General features: G+C 40.9%; 1 long non-coding RNA gene across 1 annotated transcript in view; it reads left to right on the top strand.

Annotated features, from left to right (window-relative positions):
• The window catches only part of LOC118493770, a 24,173-nt gene continuing 10,882 nt past the window's right edge, over window positions 1-13,291 (top strand). The window contains exon 1 of the long non-coding RNA XR_004895777.1: window positions 1-89. This is a non-coding gene — a long non-coding RNA (uncharacterized LOC118493770). The remainder of the gene's footprint in view (window positions 90-13,291) is intronic.

The raw sequence follows: 13,291 nt of genomic DNA on the forward strand, positions 1-13,291 counted from the left end.
AATCCCAAATATGACATCTGCTTGTGCATTTCAATCATTTGGATCTGTTGTACACCATTTTGTCTGTGCCCCTACCTAATTTCATGTCTGTAGGAGGGACATTTCTAAAGATATCGAACCCTAAAAATGGCTTCCCGCCTAAGACTAAATTTATGGGGCAAAATGACAAAATTGACAGGAGCAAAAAACTATGCACGTCTCATTGCCTTTGTCGTTGTATGCTTGGTAAAGGTGTGTGGCAGGCTTTTGTGGTTTTAGGGGAGTAGATTAATTTACTTATTACAGTTTTTTACATTTGCTAACACACTAAAATTACATTTCCTAGCACAATTATTTAAACTGACACATAGAGAGCAAAACCTCTTCTCAAGTCTCCAAAAGTCTAAACATTTTCTGCGTTACACACATTTTGCAATTCAAAATGGCACTTTTTAAGTGCACTGAACACAGTTCTCTGCATAAGACACAACAATCTGACATAAAGTCACGTTTGTCATTTCAAAACACTGCCATTCAAAATGACACTACATGAGCTAATTGGCCAATATATGTGCTACCTGGCCAAACACCTCAATGCTTAATTGTTACCACTTCAATCAGGAAGTAAAGTAAAGGTGAGCACCTTTTTTTTTTCTAGATATTTTTTCTGCAAATTTTTTAGTGAGCATATTTTTGTTCAGTCCAATGTAAATATATCTGCTGTGCATATGTTGCACTGACTTGTTTGGTGAAACAAAATTAAAAAAAAAGTTTCAACAGCATGTGTGTGTATCTACAAATATTTCTGTGCAAGTAAACAATCTGAAGAATTTTCTACAATTTGAACTATTTTAGTATTATGGCAACGCATACTAAAGATGAGAGTGCTTTTCATTACGCCCAACAGTGTGTAGTTGGTTAGACAGAAATCTGGTAATGACGTGTGTGCCATTTGGTGCAAAAGTTTGATTTTGATAATGCTATATGTAGTTTTGGTTGCAGTGCTTCATTTTGCAGGATATATGAGGTATTTTGCAGTTTGGGTGTGTGGTTTTGTGAACTGTGTTAAGTATTTTGATAAAACCAGCCTAGTTTGCAAAATTGTGTTTTAGCAATTGGAAAAAAAAACTGTAATTAAAGGTGCCGGAGCAGTTCTAGATCGCTGGTTGAATGATTACGAACGCTTGGCAGTTACTAGCCTGTTTGTGGATGGTTTGCATTCATTCAGCAGCAGGGGAGAGAGAGGTGTGAGGATGGCTCACGAGCAGTGCCAGGTGAGTTGATTGACACAGCTGGTGCTCATTGACTAATTATACTCTCCCTTGACTGCAGTAGAGTACCAGAACCTCCATGTCTGGCACACACCAGAGACAGACAGCCACGCTGGCTGTTGTATTTTGTTTACTTCTGAACTGAGTAGTTTGCACACATTAGCTCAGAGGGCTAACTTGGCTTGTTTACTGTATAAGATTCCTTCCTTTGAGACGGTCTACATCTGTACAACAGCGTGCTGCATGTGACGCTTTTGTGCATGTTGCAGAGTATGTCGTCTTCTGATGCTTGACGTCCCCCCCGCTCCCCACCCAACTACAGAATTCCATCCAAATAACACCCAAATACAATTGTTTTTTTTTCCTTATCAAATGTATTATTGGTATTTATATATTATTCATGCACATTTTAACTGAGGGTGCAAGCTTTTGAGTTTGTGGGTTGAACCCATAGGATGTCATATCAAGCAGCAAATCTGGCTCACTCATAGACCTTTTTCACGGCAGACATGTTGACATGTCATAGTCGGAAAAGCACAGGTGTATTCAAAACCATTAATGATGGCTGCATTCCACTTAGGAGAGGCCCTGGTATTGAGCATGCTGACTCACTGAAATAGCTTACTGGGACACTTGATGGAATTGAACCATTTTTAAGGTGATCAATTTCAGCTGTGCTTTTCCTACTATGACAAGTCAAAATGTCTGCTGTGAAAAAGGTCCATTGTAAATTGTAAATTTTATTCTCATGCTATAAGTGTCTCTAGGCACACAGGGTACACATTTATGTTGAAAAGCCATGAAAAGGGGCATTTTGCATAATATGTCATCTTTAAGATATTTCAAGGGTTTTGCTTGTATAAGACTTGGCCATTTCCCAAACAAAAAAAACCCTGTGTCATCCTTCGAGGGAATTCCCAGGAAGAAGAAGTGATCTGGAATGAAAGACCAAATGAGGATACCTCCTGGGAAATGAGAAAACACCAACATATGCTACTACATCCAAATCATAACCAGTGTAACTTGCTAAGAGTCCATAGCAGGGCATGAAGTTAACTTTTTTGACCACCAGCCACTGTGGCAGGTGGATTTTTAAGTATGGGGGCCCGCCTTGATAATCCTGCATAGGGGCCCGGTGTTGGCTCGTTACGCCACTGCATATAAGAGATGAGATGACTGACAAAATCAGGAGTAGCCTACGCGCACCACAACAACAACAAAACACTGGTGAATGCGCACCATAACACAAGAATTTTTTTTGTATAGTTCTTAAAAATAAAAAAATAAATAAAAAGGAAACTTGTTTTGGGGAGAATAATACTTATTACTATTAATTCATTATTCTGGGCTGAGATTTCCTAGGAACCTTACCAAAAAGGCTCAGGATGCTGCAAATGTTGGTAAAATATGAAAAAGGCTAGTGGATTTAAGACACAAAATAAGAATGTATTGAATGAATCAAATATGAACATATCTGTCATTGTCAGTGGCTTGTTAATCTTTACATTGTTAGTTAATTTCCTATCCTGGCCTGGGACACACATTCATACGGTTTGATAAAGTACTTTAACTTATCATTACACTTACAATAATGAGTGTAGCTGTCCTCAATTTAGGTCATCCTGTAGGTCTCATCGGCGTTTTTTCCTGCATCCACCGTGTGCGTTTGTGTGTGATTGTGTGTGTGTCTGTGCGTGTGTTTGCGTGTGATTCTGTGTGTGTGTGTGTGTGTGTGTGTGTGTGTGTTTGTGTGTGATTGTGTGTGCGCGTCAGTCGTGGGGGAAACGGAGCAGCCCCGCCCGCTGCAGAGAGCCAACAGTATTGAAACAGCAGCAGCTTCAGTGACAGCGTACATTTATGTTAAAATGTATACATGTTGGCAGGACGGTCTGAAATGTTTTGCACGGTCTTTCGCTGTACGTTTTGTTGGTAAATGTGAGATGTTCGAGTCACACACACGTCTCGTCTTCATATCAGAAACTAGGAAATTAACTTTACCCGTTCTCACTCCCGCTTGGTCAGTGGCTGCACATGGGACTGCTGGGATTGTGTGAGTATTGAAAATGTCAATCAATGTCTTCCAGTGATGCGGGCCCCTGATTGGACCAGGCCCGTAAGCAACGGCGTACCCTTCTTACCGATAGTTAGGTGTCTGAATCACTCAATTCTCATTGGCTACCGTGGCAGGTAGATTGACAGTTTCACCCGCCAATCACAAAAGTTACCCGCATTTGGCGGATGGGCAGGTGCCAATTTCATGCCCTGGTCCATAGCACATTACTCATCCTGAGGGCCACTTTTCAAACCCACAGCTCCAGACACTTTTTACATATATTTTTTACAGACACTTTTTACAGAAAATGTATATGTAATTTTTTTGTATACATCCCAACAATTGTGCTTTACAATAAAAGACTATATATTTATTATAATGATATAGTCTTTTAATGTAAAGCACTTTGAGTTTACGTGTTATTAAAGGTGTTTTATAAGTAAAATTGCCATTGCCACTTGATCATTTGTAAAATATCTGCTGTCATAGAGAGGGAAGAGACACAGGAGGGATGAGCAGTGACCGTGTAAAAATAGATGAAGCTTCCGGGTCTGAAAATTGAAGCCAACGCGGAAGTGCCTAAAGCCGCCTACACATGATCTGCGGCAAAACCGTGAGGTAGGGCGCAGAGCAAACGTTCGGCAAGATGATCGAAATTGAAATAATTTGAACTTTGAGCGCAGCGCATGGCGCAAATCCAAGCAGTGCGCAACGCCAGGGGTAGCACTGCGCCTAGTTAGGGGGCCCCACTTTCCCCATAGGAAAACAATAGAACGGCCAGCACAGAGCAGTTTTACCACAGATCATGTGTAGGCAGCGTTAAACCTGCATGCTATCTAATTTCCAACAGGGGCCAACTCCATTGGCTCCAAAAGAAGTCAGTTTCTATAGAAGTCTATGGGAAAATTACAGCATGACGTTCATTTAATAAATGATGGTCCTATTTATTTTAAAATAAAGGAGAGGATGCTTTAGAGCGTGGCAACACGCCGGCCTGTCAATCAGGACAGAGGCTTAGCAATGCTAACCATGGTACTGTGCACATTAAAATAGCTGTGAACTTGTTGTGGGTGCTGTCAGTGTTTTCGTCCATTTGGTCACAAAATGTCTTGTTCAGCGTTCTTCCAACCAAGCTTTTTGGCTAACTCTAACGTTAGCTGGTAACTTAAGGGAACGTTTGCAGATTTTCTGTGTACTGCTGTACATGCAGATTGTTGATGCCAGTATCTGGACGTCCATGTAAAAAATTCTGCTGGCTTGGCGCGTCATCCTCCCCAGCTCCACCTTCTCATCCAAAATCGTCACGTCCGGTTTCAAAGAACCAAGATGGTGACGGCCAAATTGCCAAACTCAATGTTTTTTTTTTTTATTTATTATAATAAAAAAAATAAAAAAATAATGTCAGGATGTGACTGTAGGCAGCTTTTCATTTTGTTCCCAAAGTTGCATGTTTTTTTTAACAGTTATTTGCATGGTTTTGGGATTTGCTGTGTTTTTCTAATTGTTTGTTGGACTGGGAATTAGAATTATGAGAAGCAGCTGTGATTGCCTGGAACATGTTGTACAATGTTTTTAGCCTGACTCCGCCATCCTACGTACTTCCGCTCAATTTTAATTTTCCTTCAATACACTGTCTGGGTTTGCGGTATATTCTTGGGTTTTCTCCGGCCAATCTTTACCAGTCCAATCAGCGAACAGAGGGAGTGGCTGAGAACGATGACGTTGAGGTTGTGCGCTAGTTTGAGTTGTAGTTCTGTAACGGCGGCGGAGAAAGATGCCAGCGAAGCCATTCGGTCCTTTGTGGCAACGCTGCTGAATATCCAGAAGTTAAAGTCTGAGCAAGAACAGCCTTTGCTGAGTTTTGTTGGAGGCCCTCCTCTCCACAGGGTTCGGGGAAAGTTTGATTTTCCAGCTTGCTCCGTTAGTGGTGAAGGAATTGGCTAAGGCGAACGCTAGCGATGCTAAGCCAACGTCACGACCAAACGTTAGCGATTGGTTATGGCAGATCCAGAGTGGCTCTGGGCAGATCCAATAGTTTTAAACTTCAACAGAGTACCCACCTTCAAGGAAGTTAACACTTGTCAATGGATAGTGGCCAGACTCTCTGTACACATGAAATGTACGAGAGTCTGGTAGGACCAGGCTACAATCTTTTAGCAACTGGTCCAAACCATTACACAAACCTACCCCACAGATCGTGATGCACATACTTTTTAGAGTTGTTCTTATTTTGAGCTTTTTAAAGTTTAGTTCTCTGAGATCATACCCACTCTGCCGTTCTATAAACCAATTGTCAAAACGGCATTCCACAAACCATTGGATGCAATGCATGTAGGCGGGGCGGTGTGAAACCAGCATCGGGATGAGGACACTAGCACTGTTGCCAGCCTTGTTGAGATGATTTTTTTTATTGTACTTCTGTCTCACCCACCATATCTACAAAAAACTATTCATGCTTAATAGTGACCAAACCTAGACCATATTGCGTTTAAGTACCGAACATCAGAAATCTAAACTCATTGTGCAGTTAAAGTCAAAGACGGCATAGTAGTATAGAGCTCAGTAAAAAGACCTTAATGACCTACATTTTCATTTCTCAAATGTAGAAAATAAACAAAATAAAAACTGAGCACTGTGAAGTGAAGAAACAGAACACATTGTACCCTACACGCCGCCAGTAAACATGGATCCTGGCATCGGGTTTTGCTCTGTTACAATTGAGAGTGACATTTCACTTGTAATTGACCACTTTTAATTTATGAGTTTAGTGAGTCAACACTAAAGGCACTGTGCCATTAAATCCTTTGGGTGTTGCCTTTGTTGTGTGACTTGCATTTGAACAGCTTTGCCAATGATTAGTTTTCCGTTTGTTTGTTTAGTTCCAAAGGAGAACAATTGGAAATATGAATAGTTAATAGGAAAGTTGTACCACCACAAGCTAGCTTTAGCTGGAATAATACAGCTGCTGCTAACCTAACCCTAACCCACAAACTCAAAATCATTGTACACACTAAGACCATGAAATAAATAGCTATTAGGTCATTTATTTTATGTCACTGTATTAGAGCTATTTCTATATTTGTGTTGGTAACATGAGCTGAGATCTGCTGTGATTCTCACTTTAGTCATTCAGTCATTAAGATTATTTGGCCACTTTCCTGCAACCACCAACTATGTTGTTTAACATTCTTTCAACATTGCTAATTAAAGGTGCAGTAAGTTAGCCTGATGTCGTCATACTCAGATTCTAGTCAGAATATGAGTCTGATACTGCTCCATTGGGCTGTGATTATGGGAGCATGTTTCAACTGAACCAGGAAAGAAAATGCCTCTGCACTCAATTGGATGGACCTACAAACAATCAGAGCAACGGAGTATGTGACGCCCCATCTTCTTAGCGACCATCAGGGCTTGCTGATTTTGCCGAATCCCGTAGGAAGGACAGCCAAAACATCTTTCCGATCGACAAATGCCTTGATCGCGGTTCTCTGTTCCTCTTTTAAAATGAATGCACTGTTGATATCTTCTATAACAGACCGATGGCGGAATCTACACATCTCAATTCTCCAGCGGCAGCCATCTTTGTTGTAAACAAATTCAACCCAAGCGCTCTTTGGTGACGTGGTTGATTACGTTACTGTTGATCATCTGTCCATCATTGTATAAAGCCCGTCCTGACAATTTGATTGGTCCGAACAGCTCTGGTTCGAGCATAGGTGCTCCACAACGGATCAAGTCCAGACCGAACTTCCCAACCACAAATGTTGTGGGCGGGGCTAAGTTCGGCTGGCATCCAGGCTAGCAGTAAGTGATTCTGCACAAAGATTGTTAATATTTCAACTCAACTCCCAAACAAATACAACCCAATCTGAGTTTTCTGTTGCACGACTAAAACAACTTTTGAACGTACACATGTTCCACCAAAACAAGTTCCTTCCCGAGGCTATTTAGGAGAGGCACCGTTGCTCCGTATGGAGCTTAACGCCGAGCCGATTGTGATTGGTTTAAAGAAATGCCAATAAACCAGAGCACGTTTTTCTCCCATCCCGGAATGCTGTGTGGACTAGCCAGACCCTTCTCCGCAACGCTGTGAAGGAAGGTCTGGCAATGCAAGACTACCAGGTGACAAACCCAGGATGCACTCCACTACAGGCCTACTCAAGTACTGCACTAAATTACATATTTGTACTTTAAATGAGAATTTCCATTTTATCCCAATTTTATACTTTTACTCCACTACATTTATTTGACAAGTTACTAGTTATTATACAGATACATGACAAAACATATGATCAGTTTATAACATGTGAACAATGGTATAGATAACATTACCAAACAGTATTTAGGATCATTCACAGTAACAGGAAAATAGACACCATAGCCTATGGATTAGGTTTTGATTGATATTTCCCCCTTTTATCGAGCCACTTTGGACATCGTGCTCATGATGTATCATGTAACACGTTAAACTATGAATTCACTTCAATCTACATCTTCATTTTCACCACTGATGTTTGCGGACTGAGGCAGGATTGTAGGGTCATAAGTCGAAGCCATTTATATTGAAGCCAACATACAAAAAAAATACATATTTGTATTTTTTATAATTTGTTTACTGAGTTTGCTATTAAACTATATTTTCTGTAAATTTGATTACTTAAACTGAGCTCTTTTTTTCAAGGAAAACTAAACTCTTACTAAAATGATTTATTTCATTAGAACATTCATATATATATATATATATATATATATATATATATATATGGCAGATATCTGTATTTTCATTTTTCAGAGTTCATCAATTGAAATTTCTTTTTGGTGCACTTTTAATTATGCTACAAGTAAAGTCCAACGCTTGTGTGCATTAACTGTAGACAAATGTTCCGTTGTGTGTCATACATGTATCATCAGGATAAAACCATGGCGGATGTTGGGGGTGTAAAATACAATTAACTTGTTTCTCATATAAGTAGGACAGTTTCTTCCTCTTGAAGTGTCTTATGCAATTGCGTCAAAACTTGTTTTTCAGCTGAGAGAATCTCCTCCTCTGTGTCTTTGGACGTTATCCATCAACACCACACTCAGTAATCAAGTGGCTGTGTGCTGAATGCTGCCGTGTTAACTACACTTCATGTTTTTTAATCTTTTTGACATAGTCAAAGTTAGATTTGGTATGCCACTTGGGACGGAGCACACTGTATAACATATGGTGGCATTACCTTGTATGGGATCACTAACTTCAATAGAATGTAAAAGTGCACAACATATAGCAGCAGGGAGTTTCTGCCGCACAGTTCTTAACTGTTGCACAAAAGCAACTGCCCTCCCACCCTCTGGCTCTGACTCACATATTTGGAGCCTTAGGCATACTGAAATGCTCTACAAATGATTTTAGGAGTTGTTGCTTTCAATTATATCCCAAACCTATTTAACAGCAATAAATGTATATTTTATGGACTAAATTAAGCGTGTAAGACCTGACAATACATTTGCTGTGGAGCTGTACATAATGGTCGAGCTGCAAGAGGATCAGAACCTGATGCAGAGCGTTAAATTGGGGATAAATTTATGAGCTTTATAAATATGGCTTGAGGAACCAGAACACTGGGCAGTTTACCATTTCCTGCAGTGAGCTTTCTCTTGATCTTTATTGTAACACACTTTATAGTGTGGCCCACACTGCAGAAAACACTAATGGTTCCATTGGGGATAGCTAAAAGGCTCGGAGTTATTTCAAAGGTTAGAAGGTAAAAAACAGGCTGTTCTGTATTTTTGATGTACTCATTTATACTCATTCCATCTGCGTTTCCCTCTCTTCATCCAGCTCACAACATTCCCATGTCCTGAGTCTGCTCGGATAGGCCATTTACATTCAATTCTAGTGTTTAACCTCACTCCCTTTACATTGAACGTGATTTATTCGAATAATTACATCGCAGAGCTGATGTCTGGGTCTTTACCCGTCTGGAATCACTTCAATTAGGAAGCGATTTTTGGAGAGCTATTTTGAGAGTTTATTAACTCTTGACTTCACATTAAGGGGCACAGCAGTTTAGCTTTTATTTGTTTCTCCCGTTACCAACAAGTCCCACAAATGAGTTACTTTTAAAATGACTTTTGTTTTCTGTCATAGGATGACATGGCTTTACAAATCATCCTTACAAAAAATGACTGTTCACCGTTTCTAGATCTGCAACTGTTCTGGTTTGGTTAGGATTAAGTACAAAACCAGTGCTTCAGGGGACATAAACAATTACTTTGGTTAGAGATGCTGTATCTTCATGGTTAGACATGCTGTATCTTCATTGTTAAAGTATTTGGTTTAAGCATAGTCATACTAGTTGACAGAACAACACATATCAAGGTCCACTTACTAGCTTCTTTCAGCTATCACACAGACTTCTTCAGTGGAGTCGCATCGGTTGTTTACTTGGAGACGGTTGCACCAGCTGCTTGTAAATTCAAACTCAGCCAGATGTAACATTGGTTTAAGTGGAGATTTATGTGTCAATAAATTCAAACAGGTTGCATCACATAAACTAGTTCTTATGTAGCGATTAGCTACAAAATACTTACAGCACCTAACTGCCAGGTGAAACTGTTGCCTATCTGACACTAATGTATCGTGCGCATATGTGACCCATATATGAGTCATTGACTTTTGAAGTATAAGAAGTAATATCTAATATTCTCTGCTCTTTAAATTGGAGGGAGACCTGCTGACTCACGGCTTATTTCTGCTTAAAACTACCCTGAGGCATTTTGGTGCTGACAGTTATCAGTCCTGCTGCAGCCTGGGCCACTACATATGAAAGAGTCTGACCAACTGAACTCCTTGGTGAAATAAAAGTCTAATAAAATTGTGAGAGCCTGTCCCAACAAGTGAATCAGTCCAGCATGCTGCCATTGGTGAAGGTGGATATTTTGTGACACTTATTTAAAATACAGGATTTCCTGGCTGTTCTAGCCAAATCAAAAAGGCTTGAGTCCATTTCACATGGGCACATGATATCCCTGCACTGGGCAATGTTTTCATGGTTTTATACCACTGGTCTGTCCAGCCAACACTTTACAGAAAGCCTGTTCCAGGCTCAAAGTCATCTATTCTCGGGTTAACTAAACCACCAACTGCCACTGATACGACGGAGCACCATGTGAAGCACCATGCCGAACACCACGCGGAAAACCACGCGGAGCACCACGCGGAAAACCACGCGGAGCACCACGCGGAAAACCACGCGGAGCACCACGCGGAGCACCACGAGCACCACGCGGAGCACCGTAGCCAGCGTCGCAGAGCTCTATAGGAGCTAAACACATCTACTAAATGCCGCTGATACGACCAAGCTGTGACTGAGGTCTGTAGACGGCGTCACGAAGCTCCGTAGCTTCTGAGAAGCTCCCTGTGAAACAAAACCACTGCGCAGCAGGAACGCGGCGCATCTGCCCCTGGTGGAATTCCGGGGTGACTCATTGGTTGGAATGTTGTAACCTAATTGTATGGCTATCTGCCAGGAGAAACATTGGCCCGACAGTAGCACTAGAGAAAATATCAGGGGGGTCACCAGACATTTTTAGAATTACCCTATTGTGACTGAATAAATATTCATAGGAAATGGAAATGCAATCCAAGTGTTAGTTTTCGAGTTACATTTTCATGATCCAAACTGTTGGTCAAGAAGAAGCGTTGACCTGAAGGAGCGAAAAGCTCAGAGTAGCAACAAAATATTGGGAACAAAACATTCATGCCAAATTTCATTGTGTGTGTAGACTGACATCCCCACTCCCTGGCAGTTACATTATTGACAACCTAATACCTTAGCAACCAAAGTACCCACATAAGGCCGGTGCATTATTAGTATCACTTATTCAATCAATGTTGATGGTCCCCAGCAGTGGCAGCTGTTATTATCAGACATGTGGCATTATGTCTATGTAACCCTAATGTAGTCGGGTGAAGAGGCCATCAACCACGTGGAAGTGATTTTCATCAAGACCTGCTTTCACCTTCCTGGCCTGCTCTGATCCTGCTCTATAATTGTTGGAAAGGGAAGGGGCTTTTCCTCCCCTTTTCCCTGGCTGGAGGAAGCCTGGGGGGGAACAGCCGGTCCCTGTCGGCTCTGTATCTGTCAGTTCACTGTGCGTCCATCCTGCCACCCTCCCACTCACCCTGCCAGTCGGAAACCATAAACGTGTCAGTGGCACAGAGCGACGTCTACTGTGTGAAGCATCACCTTACCCCCTTCATGCCCTCTGCCAGGCCTTCCTAAATCATTCAGTTAGGACAGTAGCAGTGAATGACATTTCCCCTAGGCCCAGAGGACACAGAGGTAAAGCCAAGGCCAGGGGCTTTAGAAAGTAAACATCTACTCCAATAAGCAGTAAGTGCTAACTATCATATACTGTACAGTGTGTGGAATATATCTTGTAATTCCCGATATATCAATATCAGTATATATCAATATATCACAACAAAGGTTTGCATGTAGTGTACAGAAATTCAAGAAGGTGCATCCACACATACAAAGAACCCAAAGCTTTTGAGCATAAATTAGTTCGAAACCTTCCCTATCACGGAAACAGTGCACTATAGTGTGTTTGCTGTTTTGTAGTAGTGTTCGAATTCTCAGCGGTTTATTTCATTCACTATTAGTCTACTATAAAATACCCACAATGCATGAGCCTGAATACGACATACCCTACATTTTCGTCCCGTATACCACAATGCAACGCGGCCATGTTTTCCCGGAGGAGGAGGAGAAGAAGAAGAAGCAGAAGGACCCACGAAAACTGAAAAGGAAAAATGGACCGGGCTTTCGTTTATAAATGGAAGTCGTTTAAGTATAAGCATTTTCCATGATGACATGTTAGTGACCCTAGCTTTTGAACACTTTATAAACTATTATAGGGCGTATTACAAGTATTTTTGTTTCGATTTGTTTACATGATGCTGGGCTTCCGTCACACAAATATCTGCCGCATCTACTGACGTCACGATGTTAAGACATTTTCAGTGTAGTGTCCGAAATTTCGTTTGGTCATTCCCTATATAGTAAACTATTAAATAAACACTATATAATAGGGAATAGTGAGTGAGTGAATGAGGGAGAGGTTTCGAACACAGCTCATGTTTTTGTTGACTACATCAGATAATTTACATAATCAGCTCTGATTGGGCTTTTATTTCACGTTGCGACTATACTGGCAAAAGACAGTATAGTTTGAGCATCATTCTAATTTAGTTCTGTCATAGAAAAATCAAATAGATGATCAACTCTTGCCTATTTTGTTCGAAGTACGTTTACGTAGTTTTGTGGACTAGAAAACAATGTTGTGCTTCTGTTTCATTTGAGAATAAAAATGAGCACAATCGGTTGTTGCCGAGTTGTTGTTTGGGCATACAGCAAAGTTGAACTTCTCTCAATGTACCCACATCGAGGGGGTCTCCTCTTGGTCTGACACTTTTTGTACCTTTCCGACTCAAACAATGCCACAATCAACTTTACGCAACAATTGGTCAGGTGTGTGGAGGTGTGAAAGTATAGTCAGGATTTTAACTTCTGTTTCATTCTTTACCCAACTCTCTTGTATAAAACTGAGAGCAACACCATGAATGCCCTCTAGGAGATACTGTCCACAATTGTACAACTGTGTGCGTACAATTCATCACATCTCTTTCTATATGGTTGATGGCACTTTGTAAGAACTACTGCGTATCAAGATTCACATTTTCCAAAATAGCTTAAAACAACACTGACAGGCCCGTACTGTATGTACACTGACAGCACTCCTGGTCACTTTAAATTTACTCCAAAAGACATCACTTCCTATTGCAATTTTAATGTAAATGATGGCTTGACGATAAAATGTGAACCTTTCCTTTATGGTGGTAACATTGTTTACATTGCTCAAAGCTTGATGGGAACTCAATGGCATTGGCATGGCAACATTTAAAACAAGGGGTACATCCCAGGTCCTTAAATTGCGT

The sequence above is a fragment of the Sander lucioperca genome, chromosome 18 (genome assembly GCF_008315115.2).
Source record: "Sander lucioperca isolate FBNREF2018 chromosome 18, SLUC_FBN_1.2, whole genome shotgun sequence".
NCBI lineage: Eukaryota > Metazoa > Chordata > Actinopteri > Perciformes > Percidae > Sander > Sander lucioperca.